This window comes from Furipterus horrens, unplaced genomic scaffold (assembly GCF_987537825.1).
Source record: "Furipterus horrens unplaced genomic scaffold, mFurHor1.1.pri manual_scaffold_17, whole genome shotgun sequence".
NCBI lineage: Eukaryota > Metazoa > Chordata > Mammalia > Chiroptera > Furipteridae > Furipterus > Furipterus horrens.
In genome coordinates this window covers 80,975,858-80,993,340 of record NW_028327187.1, presented here as the reverse complement: position 1 = coordinate 80,993,340, position 17,483 = coordinate 80,975,858, and positions in this window count along the sequence as shown.

Sequence of the window (17,483 nt, the reverse complement as noted above, 5' to 3'; positions counted from 1 at the left end):
ACTCAGCTTGCTTCACAGGCCTGGGAACCCTGGTCCCACCTGCTGCCTGTGGCTCCCCTCCACATTCAAGCCACCCCCATGAACCCCACTTACTTAGCCAGCCAATGTCTGAAAAACCTCTCGACTTATGTTTCTAAGTCCTCACTTATTGCAGGACCAGTCTTCACCAGGGTCTCCATCCCCCAAGGCCGGCAACTACCCATTTATGTTTCTTGTATTCAACATTCAGGATCTTCTAACCCAGTAGGTCACCTGCCAGCTCTCCCGTGCAACTTCACCATCAACATAACATGCTAGGAGCAACACTAGAATCACTCGGTCTCTCATCTAAACATAGCATCAAAATTTACATACCCTCTCCGGTTCACCAGCTCTCTCCTACTAAGACCCGCTGGGACTTCCAAGCATACCTCCTGTTCTGGGAGCCCCTCCCCCTGCTATTCCCCTTTGGCACCTCCAACCCTGGCTTCCCTGTGAGTGCCAGCTGTCACCAGTGGTCTAATCTTACTCTCAACCTACAAGGTCCTTTTATAGAAAATTCCACGGCACCTGACCCCATCCAGGGAATAACTTGGGCAGAGACTCTCAGTATGGGAAAAAGAAACCCAGACAGCACCTTTAGGAGGTATCTGGAACATAAACAAGGCACTCAATACAGGCACATCTCCGCCAGCTCTCAGACTTGCCTACCGTCTTCATCTTCAGGTATGCCTTTGACATTCTGGTGTTTTCTTTCTGTGTGGATCACAAGCCTACCTCTGTCTACCTACCAATTGGACAGAGACCTGCACCATAACCTTTCTACCCCCTCTCCTACAGGTGATGCCACCCAACTCAGAGATTCCTATTCCCCTTTCTACTGCGATAAGGGTAAAGTGAGCTCCACTACTAATCCCCATCCTGGCAGCCTTTGGCATTACTACTGGAGTGACAATGGGAGCTGCAGGGCTGGGAACTTGCCTCACATATCATCAGAAGCTATCCCTAGAGCATGAACAAAGCCTAGAGGATATGGTGCTGGCTGTTTCTAAACTTGAAAATTAGGTCAACTCCTTAGCCAGAGTTGTCATTCAGAATAGAAGGGCTTTAGACCTCCTTACTGTCCACAAAAGGGGTACCTGTGCCTTTGGTTGGGGGGGGGATGCTGTTTCTATGTTAACCAATCTGGAATAGTACAGGACATGGTTCAGAGGCTAATGGACCAGGCTGTCCAATTAAAGGATAAAGTGAGCAGCTCATCGGACTCATGGTTTGACTTCACTGTCCCTCTGAAATCCATCCTCTACCCCTCCTTACACCTTTGCTAACACTACTTTTAGCTCTCATTTAACGACCCTGCCTCCTGTGACTCCTTTTCAGCTATGGTACAGACAGCTCACACCCTCATGCTCCTGTCTACTCCTCGATTCCAACCCCCGCCAGCACAAGAAACACTGGAAATACAGGCACGGAGGGTAATGTACACTCTAACTATGCCCATATGTGAGCACAAGTAGTCAGAATGACTGCGACACCCTTTTCCCCTAAACACTCCATCCACAACCCTGGGCCTCAGCATCATTCTTTTTATTACAAACAAAAGACTAAAAATCTCAGAACATGGAGGCAGCTAGAATGCACACCTGGACTTTTGGTACACGCCAACCAACCTGGCCTTGGACTTAAGTCATTCCCAAAGGATATGCTGATGGACTGAACCCTTTCCCAATGGTAATGGACCTAGCCCATTACCTAACCTGGTGTGTGTGTCGGGGAGGGGGGGGAGCAATGAGATGTAAATGCCTACTGAATATGATGATAAGCAAACTCACCCTCACTGAAATGTGTGGTTGACAAGCAAACTCACCCTCACTGAAATGTGTGGTTGACAAGTTTTAAAAAGGTGCCCGCAGAAATGCAGGCGGGACTCCTACGGGCCCACAAGGAGGACCGAGAGTCCCTGTTCCCCATTCCTCATTCCCTTGCTCCCCATTCCCCTTGCTCTTACAGGGCCCTTGAGTTGGTCCGGGAGCTGCCTCTCCCCTTCACACCCCTTCCTCCTTTTTCCCCTCAATAAACCCATTGCCTGATCCCACAGTGGTCTCCGGATGATTTCTCAGAGCAAGGCTACCCTGAAAGGGAAGACACAAGAATACAATGCACACACACACACACACACACACACACACATGCAAAATAGGCCAGAGAGTATTCAAGTGCTGCACTCAAGCAGAAGAAACTGTAATCTAGCCCTAGACACATGGGAGGGAGGAAAAAAAATTTCCAAAATATGAGGTAGCAGGAGAAACTAACTTATTGAACAATCACTTGACATAAAAATTTAACAGACATTACATCCCTTGGGAGAATACTACCTTCACCCCATCACGGTGTGGGACCCCATCCTACATTTCATAAGGTATGTGTAGTTTGAGTCCCTAATAGTTAGGGTACACTTATGTGTCTTACAAGCAAATACGTTATTAGAAGGATTTATTTTTTGGGGGGGTATATAAGAAACCCTTCCCACTCAAATATAAGTGCTCTTCCAACCCCATTCACATTCAACACCAAGTTCAACTGCATTTGACAAACAAGAGAGGCCCTAAAGGCAATGCAACAAACTTACCACTATGTACCAGATACTTCAGGCAATAAAGATCCAAACACAAATAAATCATGGATCTTATCCTAGAACTATTCACATGCATAGCTCTAATAGTAACATAAAAAATGTGACAAATGATTTAACAAAGGTAGATACAAAGTACTAGAGAAATATAATGGAAATACAGAGGAGGTTATATTTGGCCTGGACTTAAATGATAAAGACATTCCCAAGAGACTCTGGGCACTTTCCAGGCAAAGAAAGCCTGAGCCAAGACAAAGCAAAGACTTGAACATGCAGAGCACAGAAGGTTCAGGGATGTCCAGTTTGTCTCAGTGCAGAGTACCTATATAAATAATGTGCTAGGTGTTATGTTTGTGCCTGGAAGAAGGGAGGAGTCGGGTGGACCAGTTCAAAGCCTTTACTGAAGGATGTTCAGGCAGGCAGGCTGAGTTTAAGCAAACTGCAGCACCAAGGGAAGGGACAGAGGGATTTTTAAGGGCATGGAGCAGACCCTCAGGGGGATGCATCACCCTGATAGTCAGCTCCAGAGTCCAGAGAATAAGTGTTGGCAAAACAACAATGTCCCCTAATTAGGGATGGCTGTCAGGAGACTTATGGTCCTTGGTTCTGGGAAATGATTAATGGAAAGGGGAAGGGGCAATGGCAATGTAACTAGTCCTCAGCGGGATGCTGGCAGCTATACCTTAGTTGCCTCTGTTAATAAGGAACCTCATGATCACGTGCATGGCCAGTAAGGTAGGCCCTCTTTGTTTCAGCACAGGCGATGGCTCAGGCCTGGCCTGACTGCGGGCCATAGTTCCCAAGAACATAGTGACCACTGTCCATAGCCTGTCCTGCAAGGCCTGACTCAGGTGGCAGGTTATGGGACAGGCAACATGAGGTCTCTGGCCCTAACACTAGGGAGGGGCTGAAATCTAGGCTGGGGGGGGGGGTTAGGCTGGTAACAAAGGAAAGCAGACAAAACTATGGCTTAAGGGGAATATTTAATTAAGAAAGAATTTGGGAACTTCTGGCCAAGATGGAGGTGTAGACAGACACGCTGCGTCTCCCTCCACATCTAAGAAGGAATACAACTACCTCAAAACTAGAAACAACCAGAAGTTCCAGAAAATCAAACTGCATGGAGTCCAGCAAACAAAGATATAAAGAAATACTCATCCAGACAGGTAGGAGGGACGGAGCCGGGGTGGAGAGGACACGGTGTGGTGGTGGCAGCAGCAGCAGCGGTGGCATCAGCAGGATGGTGGAAAGCACAGTTACACATTTTAAAAAGTCGGGAGGGACACCTGGGGAGCTTTCCCAGCTCCTCACCAGACCCCGCAGATCACGGTCCCAGGACCAGGGAAAATCAAGCCTCATTGCTTCTGACTGTGCAGACCAGTGGGGGTTGGGAGAAGGCAGAAACTGCTGGTCTCACAGCAGAGTCCACTTGTTTAAAGGGCTCCCACGGTCATAGAACGTCCGCAGACCCACCCACTTTGGGAATGATGGCCAGGGAAGCAGCTAGAGGGGCGCCAGTCCAGTACAGAAGTGGGAGAGGTGCCTGGAAAAGGGTCAAGTGCAGGGCAGGCAGCATTGTTCCCTCTCGGACCCCTCCCCCACATACAGTGCCACAACGTGGTGAAACAGGTCACCCTGTACTGACACATCCCTAAGGCTCTGTCCCTTACAATGTAACAGGAGCGACAGCTCTACCTGGGATGCAGAGGCAAATAAACACAGGAGCCTGTCAGAATGAGGAGACAGAGAAGTATGACCCAAAAGGGAAAATGGATTAAGGTTCCCGTGGGAGAACTAAGTGATGATGAGACAGCCAACCTAACAAATGAGGAGATAGACAACCTAACAGATGCAGAATTCAAAACACTGGTGATAAAGATGCTCACAGGCTTGACAGATATGCTTGAGTATAGCAAACGCATAAGGGAAGAAGTAAAGGCTATGCTAAATGAAACAAATGGAAATCCACATAAAACCAATGGTGAAGGGAAGGAAACCAGGGTTCAAATCAATGATTTGGAACATAAGGAAGAAAAAAACAGTCAACCAGTGCAGAATGAGGAAGCAAGAATTGAAAAAAATGAGGAAAACTTCCCAAATTTTGCAAAGGAGATGGACATACAGGTCCAGGAAGCCCAGAGGGTCCCGGGTGTCTGAACCCAGAAGGGACCACACCAGGATTCATCATGATTGAGATGCCAAAGGTGAAAGATAAAGACAGAGTCCTGGGAACAGCAAGAGAGAGGCAGAGGGCTGCTTACAGGGGGGTTGCCTATAGTACTATCAGCTGATTTCTCAGAGGACACTTTGCAGGCAGGCAGGCATTGGCAAGCAGTAGTCAATATGATGAAAGGAAACCTGCAACCAGGATTACTCTATACAGCAAAGATATCATTTGGAATGGAAGGGCAGATGAAGTGCTTCTCAGAGAAGGTAAAGCTGAAGGAGTTCATCATCACCAAGCCATTATTATATGAAATGTCAAAGGGACTTACTTAAGAAAAAGAAGATCAAAACTATGAACACTAAAATGACAACAAACTCACAACTATCAACAACTGAATCTAAAAAAGAAAAACAAAATCCAGCTAAGGAAAGCAGAATAGGAACAGAATCATAGGTATGGGGATCATTTGGAGGGTTATCAGCTGGGAGGGGAGAGGGGAAGAAATGGGGATATGGTGCAGGTATTAAGAAGCATAATTCGTTGGTACAAAATAGACAGGGGAAATTAAGAATAATAGAGGAAAGCGTGAAGCCAAAGAACTTATATGCATGACCCATGGACATGAACTAAGGCGGGTGGGATTGCTGGAGGGAAGGGGGTACTGAGTGGAGGGGAGCAAAGCAGAACAAAATTGGAACTACTGTAACAACATAATCAATAAAATATTCTTTAAAAAAAAGAAAGAAAGAATTTGGGTTTTGCTTTGGATGGAGAAGTATTTCCACATTAAACATTTTGTCAATGAGGAAAAGTCAGTACAAGTATGTGCCTTCACATTTATTATCTCAACGGTCCACAGAACAAAACTGTTTCCATTTTATAGTTCCAGATGAGTTAAGTGACTTAATACACAGGACCAGTTATTAAGCAGTATAGATCACCCAGGTCTTTCTTAAAAACCATTAAGTCTCACCAATCACACTCAAAAACATTTCAAAATAGTCTATGGTCCAAAATGAAAGGCCCTACTGTAGTAGTGAGAGGAGGTAGAATTAGCAGTTTTTGTTTTTTTTTAAAGAAGCGATTGGGCTTTTAAATCAGCCAAATTAGCATCTTTAAGTTTCAGCTTCTCTTTTGCAAGAGCTATAGCATCACTTATTTGCAGAGGCTTCCTGTGGCTCACACGTAAATTTTTACGTGAAAGCCTAAGCATGGTAGGCGCTCAGAATAAATGGTGGGCATTACTCTCCTTTTCCTCCTAATCCAAAACTATTTTCTATCTCATCCTTCAAAACTTAGCCAAGCAGCAATAAAGCTAAATTGGGTGTACCTACCCCCTAACAACACTGTATGAAAACCACTTACTCCACTATTATTATTCACACCTCATACAATTTTGTTATGGGTGACCAAAGACTCATGTTCTGAAACCTTTATCTTTCAAGGGAAAAGAAAAAAATTTGACTGGAGCAAAAAAGGCCAACATACTTCCAGCTGATAATGTGACAGATTAATTAAACCTTAGAGAAATACAGTTATTCACATGATGGTTATACACCATCTTCACTCTCCTGAACAATAATCACTTGCTTTGGGGGACACACACACTGACCTAAATAGCTAATTTCCCCACCACTAGGTGGGGGGATTGACACCACTAAAAACATGCTTTCCATAAAAGAGCACTCTCTGCGATACACTCTGGACTTCCACCACCTACAAAATGCTGAGCCTTACTTGAGCAAGAAAATTAGATTCCTTCCCTCTTTTCAGACTCTCCACCACCCCTACATGTTGAAGACCTCATTGGGCATCCCAGAGCATTGCTGAAATCCACACAGGGGCAAGCTGGCTCTTTTAGAAGCCCAAATTGTTCAGACTCCAAAACTGTAAATCAAGACAGCCTACAGGAAACAGTACTAACTTCATTGTATATATAAAGGCAGCTTACAAAGAGCAAGACATTGGGGAGAGAAAGCAGCATCGTGTGTGTCAATGAAAGCAGCACTGGGTGTCAGAACATGGAGGCAGCTAGAATGCACACCTGGACTTTTGGTATATGCTAATCAACCTGCCTTGGACTTAGCTGTTCCCAAAGGATATGTTGATGGACTGAACCTGTTCTCAGAGGAAATGGTAATAGACCTAGCCCTATAGGTTAACTAACCTGGTGTGAGAGGGGAAGCAATGAGATGTAAATGACCTACTGAATATGTTGATAAGCAAACTCATCCTTACTGAAAGGTGTGTTTCTCAAGTATAAAAAAGGTGCCTGCGGGCGAGTCTTGGAAGACGGTGGCGTAGTAGGTACTGGTGTTGTCTGCTCGCTTCCATCACAGAAGGACTTGGAGTACAAACATGGAGAGTGAGTGCGGATTTCAGACAGTGTGAACAGGGACGGGAGTGTGGGAGCAGCGTGAAGGAGGGCGGAAAGTTCAGATGCGCACTCCAGGCTGAGTCGCTGGGCCTCCCGGACTGGCACATCTGCCGTACCGCACCCGAGGGGGGCAGCTGCCAACCAGCTCGTTAGCCAGGAGCTGCTTGGAGACTTCCCCCTGCCAGGGGTGCACCGACCAGCAAAGTCTCACAGGGAGTCAGCGAGAGGATTTGGCTGAAAGGCCGGAGGCGTGGGAGGACAGCAAACAACTCAGACTGGGAGAAACTGTATGAACTGAGTCTAGGTGGGGACCCCCCTGGTTGCAACCCGGGACTGAAAGCTCTGTGTTCTGGGCACTCGCAATGCTCATGCCAGGGCCCCCCTAAGCAAAGGGCCAGCTTTGAGCCACAGAGAGGGGCCCATACGGGAAAGCTGCAATGGAACTGCAGACTCGGTGCTGACCCCAGACGAGCAGGTGATGCACGCCCCAGTGCTTTGGGCAATCACGCCAGGGCCCTACAAACAAAGGGGCAATTCTGAGCCACAGAGAGGGACCCATACAGGAAAGTTGTGGCAGAACTTCAGACTCAGTGGGGACCCCAGGCCAGCAGGTGGCCCACGCAGGCATATAGGCAGGGACAGGAGCGGATGCTGTAGCTCAGGAATAGAGACATGACTGGAGGCAGAGCAGAGATTACTGGCATGCGCACGCTGGCCCAACAGCAGAAAACAATTGCTAGACAAGCCTGAGGAGGGCTGAGGGTGCCACAGGAGGGGACAACTAAACGCGGCTCACAGCAGAGCGGCGGTAGGCCCACGAATAAAAGATTAGCAATCCCAGAATCAAGCTGGATCTCCCCACAGCCAGTCAACCAACCAGAAAAGATTTGAAACCCATGGAATTTGGACCAGGGGCGGATCCAGAAAAAAAGGAGACTGCGCCTAAAAGTTAAACTAAGTAAAAACTTTTTTTTTGCCCCTTTTTCTTTTCCTTCCCTTTTCTTTTTTCTTCCATTCCCTTTCTTTTCTTTCTCTTACTTTTTTCTCTTTCTGTCTTTGTATTTTTTAAAACTCTTTCTTTAACCTGTTTCCTACCTTCTCTCCCTCCTATCCTTCTTCTTTAATTTTTGTTTGTTTGTCTGTGTTGTTTATCCTCTGTCTCACACTAAACATATAGCATATAACTGCTATATAAACCTAATACTATACACTTCCACGCTCTCGCTTCATTCTGCATTCTTCCCTTCCGTTTTAAACATAAAATGTAAATATTACTTGCTGTCTCTCATAGCCTTGACCCTACTTGCTACTATTATTATTCTATCACCTTCCCTCGCAAAAATCATCTTTCTTTCATTTAAAAGAAGTCCTATCTGTTTCTCCTATAATATAATATTCTTAACCTCTTTCATTTATATTAACACTGGCTCGTTTGCTGCTGATAGTGGGTTTGTGGGTGGGGGATATTTTGGAGGGTGTGAGTTTCTTGCCTGGATTGTGTGCTTATGTTTTAACAGCATCTCCACAAAAGAACTCAAGACAAGGTGGACAGAGTGACTCTCAATAAACTAGCCAGAGGGAAGGATCCACCAAAGAGTAACTAAATTACAACCAGACACCTTAAACAAATGGCATTAAGGGCAACACAAGAGCACCAGGCTCAGAAGATCAAAGAGACTACACCACTGAATCCCCCAGGTCTCCTATAAAGAATCTCATATCAAGAAAGTGGGAAATCAAAGCAGACAAATCTAATAAGCAAAAACAAACAAGAAGAATTCAACAAGGGGAGACACAGAAACAACTTCCCAATGAAAGGAAAAGAGGAGTCCCCAGAAAGGGAGATAGGTGGAACAGACATAAGCCAACTATCAGATATGGAATTTAAAAAAATGTTTATAAAGCAGCTCAATGACCTTGACAATCTCAAAGAAAACTATGACAAACTCCACGGAAATTATCAGCAACTCCAAGGAAACTACAAAGAATTGCAGGGAAGCTACAAGGAACTTATGGAGAAATACACCAGCAAAAAAAAGGACATAGAAACTATGAATAAGAACCAGGAAGAAATGAAGAATACAATTTCTGAACTGAAGAACACAGTAGAATCCATCAAAAGGAGGCTAAATGAAGCAGAGGATCGGATCAGTGAGTTAGACGACAATGTAGAAAAAAATTCCCATACAATACAACAAAATGAAAAAAAGACTAAAGAAGAGTGAAGAGAGTTTAAGAGAACTGCAGGACAGCATGAGACTAAACAACATTAGAATCATAGGGATACAAGAAGGAGAAAACGAGGAAAAAGTGATGGAAAACCTGATTGAAAACGTAATGACAGAAAATTTTCCTAACCTGATGAGAGAAAAAGTCATGCAAATCCAGGAAGCACAGAGGGTCCCAATGAAGATGAACCCAAAAAGCTCCACTCCAAGGCACATCATAATTAAAATGGTAACATTCAAAAACAAAGCGAGAATGAAAAAGCAGCAAGAGAGAAACAGCAGATAACATACAAGGGAGCTCCAATGAGGCTATCAACTGACTTCTCAACAGAAACACTACAAGCCAGAGGGAATGGTCAAAAATATTTCAAGCAATGAAAAACAAAGGCCTACAACCAAGACTACTCTACGCAGCAAGGCTCTCATTCAAAATAGAAGGTGAAATAAGGAGTTTCCCAGACAAAGGAAGACTAAAAGAATGCATCTCTACCAAACAAGCATTGCAAGAGATGCTAAAGGAAATGCTTTAAGAAAAAGAAGAAAAAAGAGAGAGGGAGAGGAACACAAGTACAAAGGGAAATGAATGAATACCTATCAATAATAACCTTAAATGTAAATGAATTAAATGCTCCAACGAAAAGACACAGGGTAGCAGAAATGGATACAAAACATGACCCACATATATGCTGTCTACAAGAGACACCCGTCAAAACAAAAAATTTACACAGACTGAAAGAGAAGAAATGGAAAAAAGTATTTCAAGCAAATGGAAGTGAAAAAAAAAAAAGCTGGGGTAGCCAAACTTATATCACACAAAACAGATTTCACAGCAAAGGCCATAAAAAGAAAAAAAGAAGGACATTTCATAATACTTAAGGGAAAAATTCAACAACAAGATATAACGCTTACAAACATATATGTACCGAACACAGCAGCACTGAAATATGTAAGGAAATTTTTGAAAGACTTCAGGAAGGATATGGACAACAACACACTCATAGTAGGGGATTTTAACACCCCATTGTCAACAATGGACAGATCTTCGAAGCAAAGAAACACCAAGTATATTGATTGAGGCATTGAAAAACACTCTAGATCAAATGGACCTAGTTGATATCTATAGAACTTTTTACCCCAAAGAAGCAAAATATACACTCTTTACAAGTGCACATGGAACATTTTCAAAGATAGATCACATGGTAAGACACAAAACAAGCCTCAACAAATTCAAGAAAATAGAAACTATATCAAACATCTTCTCAGATCACAATGGCTTAAAACTGGAAATCAACTTCAAAGACAAAACTCAAAGACATTCAAACTCATGGAGAATAAAAACATGCTATTAAATAATGAATGGGATAACAATGACATCAAGGAAGAAATCAAAAAGTTTCTCAAAAAAAATGATAATGAACACACAACAACCAAAACCTATGGGATACAGCAAAAGCAGTCCTGAGAGGAAAGCTCATAGCAATACAGGCCTACCTAAAGAGGACAGAAGAATCTCAAATAAAAAACCTAACCTTACAACTACAAGAACTAGAGGAACAACAACAAATACAGCTCAGAGAAAGTAGAAGAAAGGAAATCATCTAGATCAGAGCAGAGTTAAATGACAGAGAGATCAAACAAACAATTCAAAAGATCAACACAAGTAGGAGCTGATTCTTTGAAAAGATAAACAAAATCGACAAGCCTTTCACTAGGCTCATCAAGAAAAAAAGAATTGAAAAACAAAAAAATAAATAAATAAATAAAAATAAAAACATCTTGAAATTCAAAGAAAAGAAAAAAGAGAGAGGACCAAATAAATAAAATCAGAAATGGAAGAGGAGAAATCACAACCAATACTACAGAAATACAAAGGTTGTAAGAAATCATTACAAACAACTGTATCACAAGAAATTTGACAGCCTAGATGAAATGGACAAATTTCTGGAAACATACTATCTTCCAAAACCGAATCAAGAAGAAGCAGAAAGCATGAACAGGACAATAACAACCAGTGAAATTGAAGCAGTATTCAAAAAACTCCCAGCACACAAAAGCCCTGGACCAGATGGTTTCACAAGTGAATTTTACAAAACATTTAGGAAAGTAATAACTGCTATCCTTCTCAAACTATTCCAAAAAATCCAAGAAGAGGGAAGACTCCCAAACTCATTCTATGAAGCCAGTATTACTCTAATTCCAAAACCAGGTCAAGACACAACAAAGAGAAAAACTACTGGCCAATGTTGCTGATTAACAGAGATGCTAAAATCCTCAACAAAATATTGGCAAACCGGATCCAAGAACACATTAGAAAGACATAAACCACGATCAAGTAGGATTCATCCCAGGGATGCAAGGATGGTTTAATATTCGCAAATCAATAAACGTAATACACCACATAAACAAAATGAAAGACAAACATCACATAATCATATCAATAGATGCTGAAAAAGCATTTGATAAAGGACAACACTCAGTTTTGATGAAAACACTCAGCAAAATGGGAATAGAGGGAGCATACCTCAGCATAATAAAGGTCATATATGAGTACCCTGAAGCCAACATCATATTCAATGGGCAAAAACTGAGAACATTCTCCCTGAGTTCAGGAACAAGGCAAGGATGTCCACTCTCTCCACTCCTATTCAACATAGTCTTGGAAGTTCTAGCCACAGCAATCAGACACGAAAGAGAAATAAAAGGCATCCAGATTGGAAAAGAGGAAGTAAAACTGTCATTATTTGCAGATGACATGATAGTGTACATAGAAAACCCTATAGACTCCATGGAAAAACTATTCAATCTAATAAGTGAATTTGGCAGAATAGCAGGGTACAAAGTCAATATTCAGACACTGAAGGCATTTCTGTACACCAACAATAAAATATCAGAGATAGAAACTAAAGAAAAATCCCATTTGCCATAGCAACAAGAAAAACAAAGTACTTAAGAATAAACTTAACCAAGGAGGTAAAAGACCTGTATTCAGAAAACTATATAACACTGAAGAAGGAAATTAAGGAAGATACTAATAAATGGAAGCATATACCATGTTCATGAATGGGAAGAATCAACATCATTAAAATTTCCATACTACCCAAAGCAATTTATAGATTCAATGAAATCCCTATTAAAATACCAATGACATATTTCACAGGCCTAGAATAAATACTTCAAAAATTTATATGGAATCAAAAAAAAAAAAAACACCGAATAGCCACAGCAATCTAGAGGAAGAAGAACACAGTAAAAAAAATCACAATACCTAATATCAAACTATACTACAAGGCCACAGTAATCAAAACAGTTTGGTACTGGCATAACAACAGACATACATCGATGGAACAGAATAGAGCCCAGCAATAAACCCAGGTCTATATGGTCAACTAATATTTGACAAAGGGTGAAGGAACATCAAATGGAGTGAAAAGAGCCTCTTTAACAAATGGTGTTGGAGCACTAGACAGGGACATGCAAAAAAGTAAAACGAGACCACCAACTTACACCGTATACCAGAATAAACTCTAGATGGATCAAAGACTTAAATGGAAGCCATGACACCATAAAAGTCCTAGAGGAAAACTTAAGCAGGAAAATTTCAGATATCCCACGTAGCAAATTTTCAGTAATATATCTCCTAAGGCAAGGGAAATAAAGGAAAGAAGAAACAAATGGGACTACATCAAACTAAGGAGTTTCTACTCACCAAAAGAAAACATCACCAAGATGAAAAGGAAACCAATCATATGGGAAAACATATTTTCCAATGATACCTCAGACAAGGGATCAATTTCCAAAATATATAAAGAACTTTTATGACTCAACACCAGGTAGAGAGACAATCCAATTAAAAAATGGGTGAAGGACCTGAACAAACACTTCTCCAAAGAGGACATTCAGAGGGTGCAGAGGCATATCAAAAAATGCTCAACATCACTAGTCATCAGAGAGATGCAAATAAAAACCACAATGAGGTACCACCTTACACCAGTCAGAATGGCCATCATCAACACATGAACAAACAACTTGTGCTGGCGAGGATGTGGAGAAAAGCTATCCTTGATGCACTGCTGGTGGGAATGCATACTGGTGCAGCCACTATGGAAAACAGTATGGAATTTCCTCAAAAAACTAAAAATGGAACTGCCTTTTGAACCAGCAATGCCATTGCTAGAATTATGTCCAAAGAATCCTGAAACACCAATTCAAAAGAACCTATGGAACCCTATGTTCATTGCAGCACTGTTTACAATAGCCAAGTGCTGGAAACAACCTAAGTGCCCATCTGTAGATGAGTGGATTAAAAAACTGTGGTACATTTACACAATGGAATACTATGTAGCAGAAAGAAAGAACATCTACCATTTGCAACAACATGGATGGAACTAGAGAGAATTATGCTTAGTGAAATAAGCCAGGCAATGAAAGAAAAATACCTTATGCTATCACCTATTACAGGAGACTAATGAACAACACAAACAAATGGGCAAAATTGAACCAGAGGTATGTAAGCAATGAGTAGACTAACAGTGACAAGGGGGGAAGGGGCAGAGAGAGAAGGTGGAAAGAAGGGGAAGGGGCTAGTCTATGAACATGTATAAATGACCCACGGACATGGACAACTGGATGGGGACTGACTGTGAGAGATGGGGTGGGCAGGATGCGGGGAAGCAAGAGGGAAAAAGGTGGGACAAATATAGTAGAAAAACAAACAAACAAAAAATTTTAGTGGGGGGAAATAAAAGAAAATATTAAAGAATGGAAATGCAATTCTAGTAAATATTAGAAGGACAAGGATTTTCCTTCACACTGTATACTTTTCTCCCTACATGATCCCTCCAGAATTTGGCATTCCGAAGAAGTAAGTAATGACATACGGTTCTTTGCATAAAACTAATAATACCAGTCGTTAATAGAAGTTTTCTTGACCAAGACTTTGACTGGAATGTCATGCCTAAAGGAGACATGCTTGGGCTCTGGTCATTACCAAAAAGCCCTGAGGAACTAGGATTGACTTTCGAAGGGAATAAAAGCCCACGAGAAAAAAGGCCTGGTACCTAGGTTGGATGTGCGGTTCATGGCAGTCATTCCAGGGAAGGAATGAAGGCTGCTTTCCTGAAAGATGGCTAGAAAGGACCTTAATACACAATGGAAAACCTGAAGGACTTGGAAAAGACAGGTGTTTACAGGCAAGGCTGAATGGCAGGTATGTGGCTCAGCCTCTGTGCCCTGAAGGGCAGACTGAAGGTCACCCTAAATGTTCCTTGTGTAAGTTCCAGCAAAGCAGACTTAAAGATCATAAGTGATCATTTCCTGCTCTTGTTGTGTTTATGCAAATGATCAGGAAAAATAAAAATGGACTTAATGCGGTCCCTTTAATGACAAGGAGGGTAATCTTAAGGAGAAAATTGTGATTCAAGGAAAATCACAATGTTCAGTGGTAGACTATAAAGTAGTGCAGCTAACTATCTTTAAAGCTTCTTTTCATTTAAAGTTTCTTCTCAATTGTAAGTTAAACTATGTCTGTGGCATCATCATAGATGCTTAATTTACAGGCAAGAAGATTGTCAAATGCCTTGCAACTGGATGTCTTTCCAATAAGACAGTCCTACAGATTAAGAAACTGGTTTGTGGGTTATATTGCATAAATTAACATGTGTTTTCTGTTTCCAAAGGACATAAGCCCATGATCTCATTATCTGAGTGATTGTCTGTACATATAGGCCTCACTTAATCCTGTCTGCATCCCTGCCTCCTGAGACTGAACGTTTTGGCTGAACTAAGTGGCTAGGTTGGTGAAGAATGGGGTGGTCTGTGGGACTCACCTTAAAACCGGTTTCTCTTTTCAATCCTAATGGCTTGGACAGAAAGAGTCCAGAGGTCTGAGAGGGGGAAACCTAAAATATTTCCCTCAGCCCAAACTAAGTGGGCAAAAGGGTTTTGGGCAGGTATGGCTTGCCTGGCACACCTTCCTCCAAAGAAGCCTTTTTTTTTTTTCCCTAATGTGAGACATTGAAAAATTAATACCTGCCTTTTGTCATCTAGTGGTTATGGACTGAATGATGCCTTTTAGCCCTGTTGCCAAATCTGTTGCTCCCAGAATACAACAAGGATGCCCGCCTGTTATAGCAAGCACACCATTGTCCAGGGACAGCCAACTGACCTGGAGTCTGCACGATCCTTCCCCATGTGGGAAGGCCACTCTCCCATCCACACCCTCACACTTATTAGGGATTTCTGGACCGAAGAGTAGGTAGGACAACGACCATGTCCAGCTTGAAGCAGCCAGAGGAACTTGAGACCTTCGCCCATTGTCCTTTATAAGATTATAAAGGGTCTTAAGTCTGAGAGGGGGTGATTGTTATTTTTTATGGTATAAAAATTAATTAATTAATTATTTTAAAAAATAATAAAGTAGGAAAGGGAGAAGCCAGAGAACTTGTATGCACGATGCATGGGCATGGACTTGGGGGGGGGGAGGATACTAGGGGAGGGTGTTGCTGGGCAGAGGGGAGCAAAGAGGAAATGGTTGGAACCATTGTAACAATATAATTAATAAAATATACTTAAAAAAAAAAAAGGTGCCTGCAGAAGTGCAGGTGGGACTCCTATGGGCTCATGGGAAGGACCGGTAGTCCCCACTCCCCATTTCCCAGTCCCCGTTCTCTATTCCCCGTTCCCTGTTCTCCTGATCCCCATTGTTCTTGTGCCTACAGGGCTCTTGAGTTGGTCCAGGAGCTGCCTCTTCCCTCCACCCCCTTCCCTTTTTTCCCTCAATATATGCATTGTCTGATCCCACAGTGGTCTCTGGGTGATTTCTCAGAGCAAGGTTGCCCTGACCCTGGGCTGGAAGGTATGACTAGGGTCTAGTTCTGACCCTGCTTGTAACTGGCTGGGTGACACTGGGCATGTCCCTTTTCCCTCCCTGGACTTCATTTCTCCACTTAATGAGGCAGTGGGACCAGAGCCTCCATACTATTCAAACAGTGGTAAATGGTCCAGCAACATTAGCATCACGTGGGAGCCTTTAGCCCTTTAAAATCTCAGGCCCCAAGCCAGGCATTACCAAAGAGAAATAGGCAAGTTAACAATATACCCAGGTGAGTTGTATACACTTTAAAGTTTTAAGAAGCAAGGTTCTAAGGTCCCTTCGACCTCCGGCCTTCTATGACTCTAATCACATAGCACAGAGCAACAGCCAAGCCAGAGCTCAAGGGATTGGAGGCAGAGATTGAAGAGTGGAGATATAAGGATAACAAAGGGAAAAGGACATGTTTCCATCAACCTGTAGTTCAAAAGACATCTCTCAAGTATCATTCTCTGACTTAAATACATTGTCTTGTGGATGAAATTGATCCTGCACACTTTCACTTGTGAAAAGATGTTTTGTAAATGTACTTATTCAGGTACGTGTACTGGACCCTCCATCTAAAGATATTACCCGGTCCCATTTGCTTTGCCCTCTCACCCTCTAATACACACTCTCTGCCCGCCCTCGTACAAGGCTCACTCTGCAGACTGCTGACTGGCAGAACAAAATAAAGGTTTCCTGACACCCTGGAAAGAGTGTAACAAGGGGCTGGAGTGACACTCAAGGACCAACACACGTGCAACAGAGATGGACATTCGAGCAGGCAGTACAAACCCAAAGGCGCCTACCTCACATTGAGATTGGGGGCAGAATGGGAAAGACAATGGACGAACTCCTAGGCCAGGAGCGGCCGGGGGAAAAGAACGAAGCACCAGGTCGCAGAGACCCGTGTTGGTCTCAACCTGGCCTATGTCTCCCTCCAATCCACCAGCAGCGAATTTTGAAAATTACAGCCCTAGAGAAAGCTGAGTGGTTGATGGGTGATCAGGGTCCAATCAGCGTGCAGAGTTGTGAAGTAACCACCCAGCAAGGAGAGGCAGGGCTGGGGAAGTTAACTGAACTCTGCTGCTAAAAGACAGCATTAGGGAGTGGTTTCCAGTACAATTGGTTGAGGCATTTTCATTTAAATAACCCTGGATGAGGGGGAGAGCGGTTAAAATATTAATATTAATAACCCTTTACAGAATCAAATACTAACTCCTGCTGGCTTCACAAATGACCGTGTGATG